Source organism: Dermacentor andersoni, chromosome 8 (genome assembly GCF_023375885.2).
Source record: "Dermacentor andersoni chromosome 8, qqDerAnde1_hic_scaffold, whole genome shotgun sequence".
Classification (NCBI taxonomy): Eukaryota; Metazoa; Arthropoda; class Arachnida; order Ixodida; family Ixodidae; genus Dermacentor; species Dermacentor andersoni.
The window spans coordinates 24,283,705-24,296,678 of record NC_092821.1 but is presented as its reverse complement, the minus strand read 5'-3'; positions in this window follow the sequence as shown (position 1 = coordinate 24,296,678).

Here is a 12,974-nt window from a genome sequence, read left to right as displayed (position 1 = left end):
TTATCAACATTGTTTTTATCATTGTATTAATTACCATAGGTTTTTGGAAATCTGTGATGTGAAATGATGGATGATGCTATCAATTGTATATCCCATATGCTTATCCTTCCTTTCTTCCTATTTGTCTCTTTACTAAACATCATATGTACCTGAAATAAGCTCTTTGTGCGTTACGTTTTTGCCATACTTATTGCTGTTAACATAGGTTCATGAACCTTTACACTTACTAAGTACCCTTTTGTATTCTTATGTAAATGCCTGTACTACAATATCCACAGACCCTTCTAACCTACTCCTGTAGAAATCCCTGATTGGATTGACAGTACCACAAAATAAAATAAAATAGATAAATGAATAAATGTGGGCTTCTGCCTGAACTGCAATTCAATGTAGTTCTGCGTGGATTTACGTGTTCAATTTCCTTGTTTGATGTATGAATGGTACAGATTTTCGTACGCTTGAAGAGTTCTATTGCGATCTTAACGACACGGACGTGTGAAGGGTGTTCGTGCCCGTCTCTGTTTGCGGCGCCGCTGACGTGCTGTCATTATACTGATGCGCATGGACTGCCCACAAAAGGAAGGAGGAATCGCACGTCCTCAAAAGATGGGCTGGGAGTGTTTGCTTTGAGAAGTAGTAATAGGTATAATTTAGTGTTTATTTAAACAAATAAATGAGTGCATAATAAAGTGGCCGAGAAAAAAAATTTACTACTGACCACCGTAATCGCCTAGCTTAGTCTGCTGATTTCAGAATAGCGCTGAACAGTGAAGGGAGGAGGAGGGGGTTAGAATAAGAGAAGAGGGGTAAAGCATAGCTGAGTATATACTGACGCGTATTTATTTATCCTTTTCATGGGGACAGTTTTTCACTACTAACACGTTGTTATCGCGGTTTTTGGAAGGTATGCGGGCTCAAGCAATTACTTTGGAACGTTCGATGAGTAAAATGCATAAAAGCATAATGCAGACGATGCATAAAAGCAGACGCGTTTAGCCTTGAGACCAAAATTCGAGTATCGCCGACTGAGCTCGCCGCTATTGCTGTACTGTTTTTTCTGGGCACGCGATCGCCCAATGAAGTTAGTTTGGTGATTCACTGTTTTAACGGTTTTGCTACGGCGCTCTCCATCGTGACTGCAACGTGACAACACTATAGAATAAGGGAGAATGACGAAGCCAACTCGCTGCACCTTCGCTGAACGCTCATTCGAATCTGCTGGAGGCAGGGCAGTGTTCTGTATTCCGCAGTTGGCATTGTGTACATGAGAAGAAGCGTTCCCATTGAACTACATTGGTCTAGAACGTTGTACATACATTGGTCTCAAGGGAAGAGATAGTAAATGTGCAGCTGCATTTATCGCTCGTTGGGCGCTGACAGGCTCTCCTTTCTCATCTCGTGCCCGATCGGGCACGATCGGGCACGTGCAACACCGCTGGCAGATCTCACCACAATGCACACGTTCTCAGAGACCTGCGGCGCAGCACTAAACACTGATGTCGGTACTAATTCAACTCCTCCTTGCGAAATTGCAAATATCCAAAGTGAATAGCTTTCTATTTCATTTCGCCCGGTTGCACGGTCTGTTGTTGGTGGCAGTTGAACTATCACCACCGGTACAAAGAAATTGGCGAGTAGGCCATCCGCTGCATACCATTTAAAAAGCAGGCGCAGTCGCCCATATCTCGTTTAATGATGTGGTGGTTAACGGCTTCGCTTTATACAGATATATACAATGCAACTACAAAAGCTACCTAAATGTCCTCAAAGGGAGAACTATAGGCCGTCAAGCATTTCATTGTTTTATTAGGCAGAAACGCTTTCTTGTAGTCTTCGTCGATTCACTTACATCGGCAATCATCGTCAACAGTTTCTGCATATTTTGTTTTACTGTCTTCGCGTCTGTCTTAGCGTAAGAATATGCGCAGTGCAGCCCGAGTTGCTCCAGACCACGCACCTTGTCGTTAGCCCAAGGTGGATTTTCACTCGTCTTTCGTTGCCTGCAGATTAAATACGACAACCGCCCTCCTCTTGGACATGCTGTGCGAGATCCCGATCCCCGGCTGTCAGCGTATAATACTCGCCAACTTCGTCAGCGACCCCATCATCTCCATTGCCAACAAGTTTAAGCCGTGAGTAGCAAAGCATAGCGCTCTAGTTAGGTACTACAAAGTTACTTTTGCCTAATTTGTATTTGTGCTTGCATCCGTAACATATGAATTACAGGCTTAGACAACGAACGGTTTTCAAGAGCCCCTCTGGGGGTGCAAGCATAACAGCTTCAGCATTGCTGCCGCTTTATATATGTTTACTGCATAAGAATTATAGCCTCCCGTCTCGCTGTCCTCTAACTAGAAAAATAGTAGGAGGTTTCTGTTGTGTAACGGTAAACGCGAACTCCACTTTCAGCAATCACTCCGCAGCATCACGAGACTTGGTTGGTATCGTGTAATTGAGGAAGCGGTACCACGAAAGAACCCGTAACACAGTATCCAACACGACCCTCATTACTAACGGTAACAGTTTCAAGTACAGGCGCAAACTGTGGAACATCTTCCTTTACAAATACTGCATCCAGTTTTTCTGACATCCTTCGTAAAGATGGGGCGGCGAAACGCCGTGCAACACTGGCTTGAAACGTCTTACTAAAATCAATTTTACATCATTTTTCTGCTAAAAACACACCGCTTAGTGAGCACCCCAAGTTGCCGGTTGGTGGAGTGATAGACTAACATCTGACGTGGCACAATCATGTACATGAGGCAATTAGGAATAATTACAAAAATATACCAATATTTTATAAGCTCGGGCATTTATTTTCACTACAAACCCTTCTAATCCTTCATCATAGTTTTGTCGAATCGTATGTGTCATATTGTATTTCAGTGTATGGACTCGCCTATTCTACATTAGGGTCAATTACAAGCTCAAATTACAGTTCTATGAATAATCAATTTTGCCCAACGTACGCAGTGTATATCATTCGCTTATCCTCTTTTAAACGTTTCAACTTTGCATTATGACGTTTCATTTTGCGTTGCAGCTCTTGCGTACAAATTAAAAAAAGAACTATCATAGTCTTAAGCTGAATTTAATGAACCCGTAACACAGTGTCCAACACGATCCTCATTACTAACGGTAATAGTTTCAAGTACACGCGCAAATTGTTGAAAATCTTCCTTTACAAATACTGCAGCTAGTTTTGTAACATCCTCCGTAAAGACGGAACTTCATCATCATCCATTCAGTATTTCGCACAATCACTGCGCCAGTACTTCCTGTGCAATCCCTAAATTCACAAAAAGTTAGTTTCCTTTTATGTATTGCATAACTTTTTTTAAATGTGTATACACGATTTTGTTACAAGGATGTAAATAATAGAATCATAGGTACCCCTTCTACAGCTCCCTTTGAGTTTTGAGGTCCCAACTGTATAAATACGATGCACTCTATTCTATTTTTTATGAATAATGAACTGATTGATGGAATAATTGATTGATTGATTGATTGATTGATTGATTGATTGATTGATTGATTGATTGATTGATTGATATAGCGCATGTTTTGTCTCTCTTAACAAGAATGCTTGCAAGTTTTCAATGTTACAATTTGGTTTCCGGAAGGAGTTCACTGCTATTCTTGTTCGTCAGGATAGTTCTTTGCCTTAGTTGCGGACAGGCAGACGTAAGGTATACTATTAGTGTTTGAATTTTTGACCTATTGTATGCTGCGTGTAGCAGAAATCGCGCTTTTGTCGAGTTTGTCGTTTATGTGCTCCTTTAGGGCCGCCAATGGGCAACTCGGGCGTTTTTTAACCAAGTTAAAATATTGTCATATTCAAACAGCATTGACAGTCCTGTCACAGGGAAGGAGGTTCAATTTGCTTAGAAATTTATCAACAATTTTAAATAATCAATAAATGAGATACCGAAACGGAAACGGTTAGCTGCTTTGTGTGACGTCAGGATGAGTTGACTACGTCAGGTCCTACACCACCATATTATAAACAAGCAGAACGCGTCCTACACGCGAAGTGCACGTGGCGCTAACGCCAAACAAGCGAAGCTGCTGGTGTCTCCGGATGACACAGGGAGGTTTTTCAGATTTTCCGCATTACACAGCGTCGATGTCAGTTACGATTTCAGCGACGGTGGCGGTGTACTGTCTGACGTCACAAACACATGGCGGTCAGTAAAAAATTGAGTCGGGAACGCAACGAATCTTTAAAATTTATTTTGACGAATACTAAATGACTTGCAGCCGTATTGTTTGGCACAAATGTTCAGAGCGAAAAACAGAAGGTATATTCAAGATATCATTAAGATCAGTTCACATCGAGTAATCGCCGGAGTTCTCCTTTAAGCATTACACACCAAGTTGCCCGCCTATAGTCCGGTTAAGCGCTTAGTGCTACGTACTCAATTTAGGCAATTCGCGTTGCTTGTGACTAATCAGCACCGAAGTCGTCAAATGCGGCAACATAAGTTGGCATCGAGCAACATTCTTAAGATATCCAGCACCCCCCGCCCCTCTTCTGCATTATTGTCTTAATATGCATATGACACCATGGCTCCTCGCGACCTATACGGCTGGTAGAACGCGAGAACCATGAATGGCGCATTTAGGGGACATATTAGGGAAGAGAGCCTTGACAGAGTGACGGAGCAGTTTGTGCAACCCAAACATAGCGGACCATACGGTACGGAGACCGCAAACTCGGCACACAACTTCCAACTGTAGCACGCCCGCGTCTGTATCGCGATTTAGGGCAATGCTCGTTGGGACGCGTGCATGTGCTCCTACGTTCCTTCACGTCAGTGCGCCATCGAGTCAGAAGCTGTACCCACGTGGTAGTGGATTTGCTAACACGAGATTGCCCATGTGCGACTCAAAACAGCTCCCTCAAATCGCGAGCCTGTTTTTTTTTTGCTCTGTTTGGAAGCAACTATAGAGCCGTGGTGGCTGAAATGACACTAGAATTATCCTCTCATGGACCAATATGTCTCAATTTAAAAAAGTTGAAATCAATGTCGTCATACTAACTATCCTTACCAGTGTGCCGGCTTGAAATAAAAAGCCGTAATCATTTTTATGAAAAAAGTCACAGTTTTGACCGAAATGCGAAGCATCTATTGCGGTAGTGAATTATACGACAGCTATACGAAGCAAGCGTAACAGTTTTATCGGCCGCGTGAACTTGTAAACATTCGCTTACTAACAAAATTAACGAGCAAGGTGTCGGCGCATACAGGTAAACACGAACACATCCCACTCAATGAGCGCGGAAACTCGCTGGCGTGAGCAAGCGCGGCAGCAGCAGTCAGCGAGGTATCGTTCGTACTGTCTATCGCTTCAAAGCAAGCGCACCACGCAAAAAAGGTGCGAGCCGTCGAAGCGCCTAGACTCTGCCCTCAACGCAGATCGCTTTCAAGATATGGCGCACGCTCGGCCACGGAATACGGAGTTGCCGTGGGAGCACAACGCCGGCCCTCCTCCCTCCCCCTTCCCCAGGAACGCAGCGCGTGACGGAATACTGTGCGCTTTCTTCCCGCTTTCCTCCCTTGCGTGCGCGAGATTAAGGCGCGATCGCGGGCTCGCCTCGCAAACTCTCACTTGCACGTGTAGTATGCGTTGTGTGGCGACGGGGTATCGCCCTTGTGCTTTATACGCCATATCACGGCGACGCTAACGTCGACGACAAAAATGCGCCTAGAGTGTCTGTCTAATGGCTATCGCAATAATAATCAAAATGGACCTTATGAACTAAAATTTACCGATGATAATTGATATTATGCTGTTCTGGGACCTCCACCCAGACTGTATGCCTTGCACTCTGTGCTTTCATTGGCTGTCGTAGCTCATTCACCTTTCTGCGCATGCGTACTGCAGCAAGCCCATGTCCCCCGAGGCTGTGGCTTGCTATGCCGGCTCCCTGGTTAGAACAACAGGTGACTTCGCAGCCCAAATAGAGCTAAATTCTCAACAGTCGATGGTCACGGAGCCTCCATTGTCGGTGCGCCTCGCCTTCTGCGGTTGCGTGCCAAGTGGGATTGCCCCGGAGGTCGACGCGAAAATCAACGAGTAAGTGTGCTCTTTCACCTGTAGAAACAATTATTTTTGGTGCGCCCAAACTTCTTTTAACTGCCAAAGAAATATACTATAAAATAAAATCACACGGAAGAGAAACAGAAGTATGCGAACAACAAGAAGTAAGCAAGCGTATGCTGCTGTACCAGATGCTATGATATAACTACGAGAAAAGGGATTACTGATGTTGCAGTAAATATCAATCGCTGTTCCTATGGATAACGTATCCTGTACGATTGAAAATAACAAAGAAAACACACAACACAGCTACACGTTACCATTAACCTGTGCTCATGACATAGGAGAGCTTTTCGCTGGGCAAGTTGGCATTTATTCATTATACGTATTTTGAAGGTGCAAAAAGCAATACATAGAACACAAGATAGGACAGCGGGACAGAGCACCTGCCATGATGTCCGTTCTTGAGCCCTATTTTCTTTTGCGCCTCTGCGCACGAAGTCAGTAGGGCTGCTGGCTATATTCCGCAATGGAAAACTAAACGGTATTAGTGGCCTGGTCTAAGACTCCTGAGTAAAAAATGATGCGTTTTGGAGTGTCACCAGGGCGCCTGTCTAAATGGACAAACGCTTTCACGAAAGGTACGGCTATATTTACCTTGAAAATTATTCTAATGTAAAAAAATTCAACGGATGCACCTAAGCATTTTTTATGTGTAAATGTGAGAACATTACTTGTGGCTGATCGTCTAGCGGCGCCATGGCGCTGTGTTTAGTGTTGCGGCAAAATATTGCACTGTTTATTGCTGCTGCGTTTTGTTTCAGAGTGTATTGTTGGTGCTTACGAGGTCACAAGAACGCAAGACAACAAACCGGCCATCTTTTGGTCTCAGTGTAGTTTTATTTGCGGAGTTGTCATAATAGTATGTAGTGGTTCACGCGCACTGCCTTGAGTCTGACTTAGGGGATGCACATTGCCTCGCTGCTGCCACTATAGCCCGCCGTGCTCGTTCTGCCTTTCCCGTCGTCGTGGGCATGGGTGGTGAACGTTGTTTCTCTGCCGCAGCTCGCTTCGCACGCTTCTGTGTGTTGCAATGGCCTCGTATTTTCTCGGCATGCTTGTCGTACTTTGTCCGGCCACGCTTTGCAGCCTCGACTGATGGTGTAGACGCGAACAATTAAACTAATGGTAATGGATACTCCATAGCGTCGACACAGGCGCCACTCTTATCATGCGCCATCTAGGGAATCGCCCACCACGCACAGCCCAACAACATGCACAGCCTCGAACATATTCATCACTGTCGCGTGTTGCAGTGGTGGCGCGATGAAACGTAGACGCCGTGGATAGCGCGCTAGGCTACGGAGTGGTTGCAGTGGCGGTGGGACAGAGAATGGAATCCTGCCCCTGGCCACTCTTTCTTTAGTTACATGAAGATGACATAATTTATATGCCGTTTTTCTGCCACAGGTTTCTGTGAAGGCTTTCTGATGACGGCGTAGTCGCATTATGAGCCAGGTAATACTGTCGCATTGTTAGGTGTTCTTATTCTGAGTATGGTCTAAATGTCGCAGTCTTGACGAAGGCCACGCAGGTGTAAGACATGGCGTCACTAATCGTTGTTACCTCGCTTGCACTGTCAGTCTGTGCTGGCAGCAATATATTGTAATACGCAGATAACATCGCGGCATACATTTATGGTTGAAACGATAAATCTATTAAATTATTGTCCACTTCATGTACTACTTGACCCGCATTACTTGCATCTCTGCAGAATCCTATCAGCCTGGTTTCATAGAAACATTGCGGCTGAGCCGATGACCGATATTTCGTTCTTTAGAGTTTACAACGAGGTGCTCCAGAATGCCTGGACCAGTTCGGCTGCCGCTGCCATCCGAGTACCTCGAGGCCTGCGGGAAAGGGCGCTGTGGATCCTCAAGAACCCGGCGCAAACAACGTGGGTGCTTCCATTTTGACCAAACGCGTGCGCGTGTTGGTACGTATAGATAAACCGACGCAGCCACAAGCACGCGCGCTTACAGGCGTGATTGCGCTGCGTTTTTATGTATCTCTGCGGTCAGAAAATTTTTTTTTTATTCTGGGCACCTTAGCAGACGATCGAGAGCTGCGCTGCCTTGGCGAGACGCTTGCGAGCGCGTGGAAGTTGCGAACGAACAATCTTGGGAGTGCGCCTACATCCTACGGAGGACTATTTGCTCCGTTCGTACCTAGCCAGAGAATGCGCGATTCAGTAGAACTGCCCGCAGGGGCGTCTTCGTCAGCAGGCGTTTGGTGTGTTGCGACAGCACGTACCCGAGCACATGAGGGTTGGGCCCTCCCGCGAGTAGCCGTTCGCGGCATAGCTGTGTCTTGGGAAAGGGAGATCCTGTGGGTGGAGTTGATGCCGGATGTTTGGCCTTTTAAGGCGGAGGTGGAGGCTACACACCTCTTCGGCCTCTGCTTCACATAGACGGCCCTTCCAGACAGACCTACTATGGAGGAAATTGGCAGTCGCCTTTTCCTATCCCACTATTCAATCTTTTGCTTTCCCTCTCGCTGTCTCTTCTGTCCTGTCTTCTTATCACTTCTTCTCACTTTGGAATTTCTTGGCGGCAAGGAATAACATGCTGTATGTATCCAACCTTGGGTATCTTCTATTAGGTTATAGCAGCTACATACAACTGGCGTCTGCGTTTCCTCCCGGGCTCGTGGCGTCCCCTTGTTGGGCTCGGTGGTGGGTGGCTGGCGTAGCTACCGAAATGAAATTAATTCTGTATGGCTAAGACTACGTTCCCCGCCTCTTTCCAATAGTCGTCTTTCCAAAAGAGGGCGCACTGAAGAAACTTTCCAGCTGTTCATCCAGTGCAAAGAATCTTTCCCCCGTTTCCACGTGGTACACAGTAAAGATCCCGAAATCTCAGTCAGAACTATTTCACCTCTCGTCGTAGCTAAATGTCTCACCGACACACTAGGTGCTGGCTACAAAGTGACGAAAATGAGCAGCGGCAACCTTCTTCTTGAGGTCCGCAATACTCAAAAGCATGGCAAACTATTCCGTAATGTGGCAATCACTGTTACCACCCATCGATCATTACACACATGTAAAGGATTCATCTCTGATGACGATGTCGAGTCTGAGCGAGGAATAGCTCCTGGAGGGCTGGAAAGAACACAACGTGATTCAAGTGCAAAGAACAAAGGTCAAGTGGGACAACCAGTATATTCCAACTAAACATCTCAACCTCACCGTTGCGTCAAGTGTGCTACCGTAACCCTAGAAACAGGAATTGCCAAAACTCGAGTCAGATCTTACATCCCAACTCCCCGAAGATGTTTCAAGTGTCAGAGATATGGCCATGATTCGCAAAGCTGCCGAGACCGACTGACCTGTGCAAAATATGGCGCGTACAAACACGAATCCGGCAACTGTAGTGGTACACTCCGCTGCCCCAAGTGTGGGGGTGGACACGCACCATACTCTCGGAACTTGCCCCCCACATGGAAAAAAGAACGACGTAACCGCAATGAAAACCAAGGAGTACATCTCATTTCAATATTTGTATTTTTTTCCGTACCTCATGGTATGCTGATGCGGTGCGCAATGAGGCAGCGTCGCAGCAGACTCCGGCACCGGCCCGGCCCCCAAAGGTGGCGGCCGTGCCACCAGCCCCATTGGCCTCAGTAGCCAGGGCTGCTGCGCCGTCCCTGTAGGAGGGCCCATCGACCTCGGGTTTGGTGGCCTCCAAGTCTCTGCTTTTCGAGGCAAGGCCTAAGGTGGAAACATCCAGACTGTGTGAGCGGAAATCCAGTGGCTCCCAGGAGTCGATGGACACAACCCCGAGCCAGACGGCGCATTTAACGCTCCGGGAGCTGCGTAAATCTCGCGACCCCTCCAAGAAAGACAAAACCCGAATCGCGGGGCCTGAGAAGGCTCCGTAAGCCGTCTTTCGAACTTGGCTCCTTTTGACACACCATAAAACACGAACAATATGGCTACACAAATAATACACTGGAACTTTAGAAGTCTAATCCACAACCTCGATGACATTAAAGAACTCCAACATAAATGCAGCCGAAGGGCGCTGTGTGTTCAGGAGACATATCTCAAATCTACACAAACATTCTTCATCAGTACACCATCTATAGTAAACACCGCAACGAGGCGAACACCTCGTCTGGCGATGTAGCAAGAGTTGCAGACAAGTCTGTAGCTTCTCATCACGTCGCCCTTCAGACGCTCCTTGAGGCAGTGTCAGTTCGGGCAATTATTTTTAATTATTTGAACATTCTGTATAGCCTATACATACCTCCAAATAATTGTTTCGGAAAATGCAATTTTTAAGACCTGGTTGATCAGCTTTCGGGCCCCTACATACTCGTAGGCGATTTTAATGCCCACAGCACCATGTGGTGAGACTCGCGATGGGACGCCAAAGGTATTTTTTTTTATTTTTCTGTGAACTCTCATGCGTGCCTCTTCAACAAGGAGCCAACGTATCATAATATTTATCATAATTAATATTCATCAATAGACCTGTCGATTTGCTCTGTTCAATTTTCCAGACGTGCAATGGCATGTAACCGAAAATTCCCTATGGAAGTGGTCACTTCCGTGTAATGTTAAATTTAATACGCCAATACGAATGCCCCCCACATACCCCCCGGTGGAAACTAGCTTCCGCCGAATGGAATCATTTTAAGGAATCCACTTACTTATCACATGTGATCGCCAACTTTAACATAGATGGAGCAGTAGCGTATTTTACTTTTTTTATACTCGACGCAGCAGAAAATTCATTCCACAAACACAAGGACTTTCAAGGAAAAAAGTGGTGAACAGTGCAGACTGGCACGAAACAAACAAAACAAAGTGTGAGGTTTGTTGCGTCGCTGACCGACTGCAGAAAACCTCATAGAATTTAAACTAGCAAAATAACAAGGAAAGCGCACATGAAGACAGGCAAGGAGGGCGTGCTCGTTGAAGTTTCCTTCGGGCCTCGCTTCCTACTACCCGACAGTCTAAAGTAGGAAATGGCGTAAGAAAGGTAAAGGGACAACGAATCCCATTGCCCTTATTTTACGACCAAGGGACTACCTTGGAAGGCCAGGACAACGCTCTGGGCGAACACTTCGAACATCTATCAAGCTCCGCACATTGCGCAAGATCATTCCTCAAATATGAACATTTAGCTGAACTTAAGGCACTCAATCTCAAATGCCGTCCGGATGAACCATAGTCGGTCCATTTAATATTCCCGAACTTAAAGCCGCCTTCAGCCCTTGTAGAAGCTCTGCACGGAGCTGATAGAATCACGTATGACATGACATACAACTTACGCGAAGACACACAAATGACACCTCTTGCACTTTTCAACTCTATCTGGGCTGCCAGATACCTCCATTTCTCATTGAAGGAAGCTATTCTTATTCCCGTCTTGAAGCTGGGCAGAGAGCCTTCCTTGGCGGCAAGTTATCGCCCGTTAGCTTTTACGAGTTGTCTGTGTAAGCTTTTTTGAAAAAAATATTAATCGGAGACTCATACATTTCTTTGAACGGAACAATATGCTTGATCTCTATTAGTGTGGCTTCAGAGAGGGGCGGTCCATGACTGATCCTCTTGTGCGCTTTGACGGAAATATCCGTGATGCATTTGTACATAAACAGTTCTTCTTATCAATATTCCTGGATATGGAGAAGGCGTATGACACAACGTGGCGACACGGGATCTTGCGAGACTTGTTGGGAATGAGCATTCGTGGAAATACGTTAAACATACTAGAAAGCTATTTGTCTGAGCGTACCATCCGTGTGAAAATCGGCAATGCATTGTCACGACCTTCTATAGAAGAAACTGGTGTACCCCAAAGAGGCGTGCTTAGCTGCACGCTCTTTATCGTGCAAATGAGCACGCTTCGTGCTTCATTACCGCAAGCAATTTTTTATTTTGTTTACGTAGGTGACATAAAATAGGTTTCAAATCCTGCAGCCTTGCAGTGTGTGAGAGGCAAGTACAACAGGCCTTGAACAAAGTGTGCAAATGGGCAGACGACAAGGGATTTAAAGTGAACCCCAACAAAAGTTCTTTTGTGCTTTTCACAAGAAAGAAAGGGCTCATTTCAGATCCCACTATCGAAATGCATGGGCAACAAATACCTGTGAACAAAGAGCACAAGTTCTGGGACATCATACTAACATTTATTTCACACATAAGGTATCTCAAGGTCAAATGCTTAAAAACTGTAAACTCGCTGAAAAGTTTATCCCACACAACATGGGGCAGCGATAGGAAGTGTTTAATCAATCTTCACAAGAGCCTGATTGGATCGCGATTGAACTATGCTGCCGTGATCTATCATTCTGCCGCCCCGAGCTCGCTAAAAATGCTAGATCCTGTCTATCTAGGGATCCGACTGGCCATTGGCGGTTTTAGAAGTTCCATTGAAAGTTTACGTAGAAACAAATGAGTGATCACTCCATCTGCAGAGAGCTTACATCAGCCAAATATTTTCTGAAAGCCCAGTCTAATTATCAACATCCGTGTTTTAATACCGTTAACGATATGACATGTGCTACACTCTTTCGTAATCTTACCTCTGTAAGACAGCCCTTTTCACTGCGTGTGAGGGAGCATAGTGTTGAAATGGATGTCCCACTCCTCAAACATCGCTTAATGCCTCCAACTAAGCTGCCACCGCCTTGGGAGTGATAGCTGACTCAATGTGATATATTCTTTCTACAAGTTACAAAGCACGCTCCAAAGATAGAAATCCGAATGCATTTCCTGGAACTCCAGTACAAGCACTCCTGCACGGTGTTGTACACACACTCTTAAAGAAAAGGTAGTCTAAAGGGACTCTTTTCGAGGTGTATGAGCTCGTTGCACATATGATTTTTGGGTGGTAACACGGACTCTCTTGGACACGGAATCC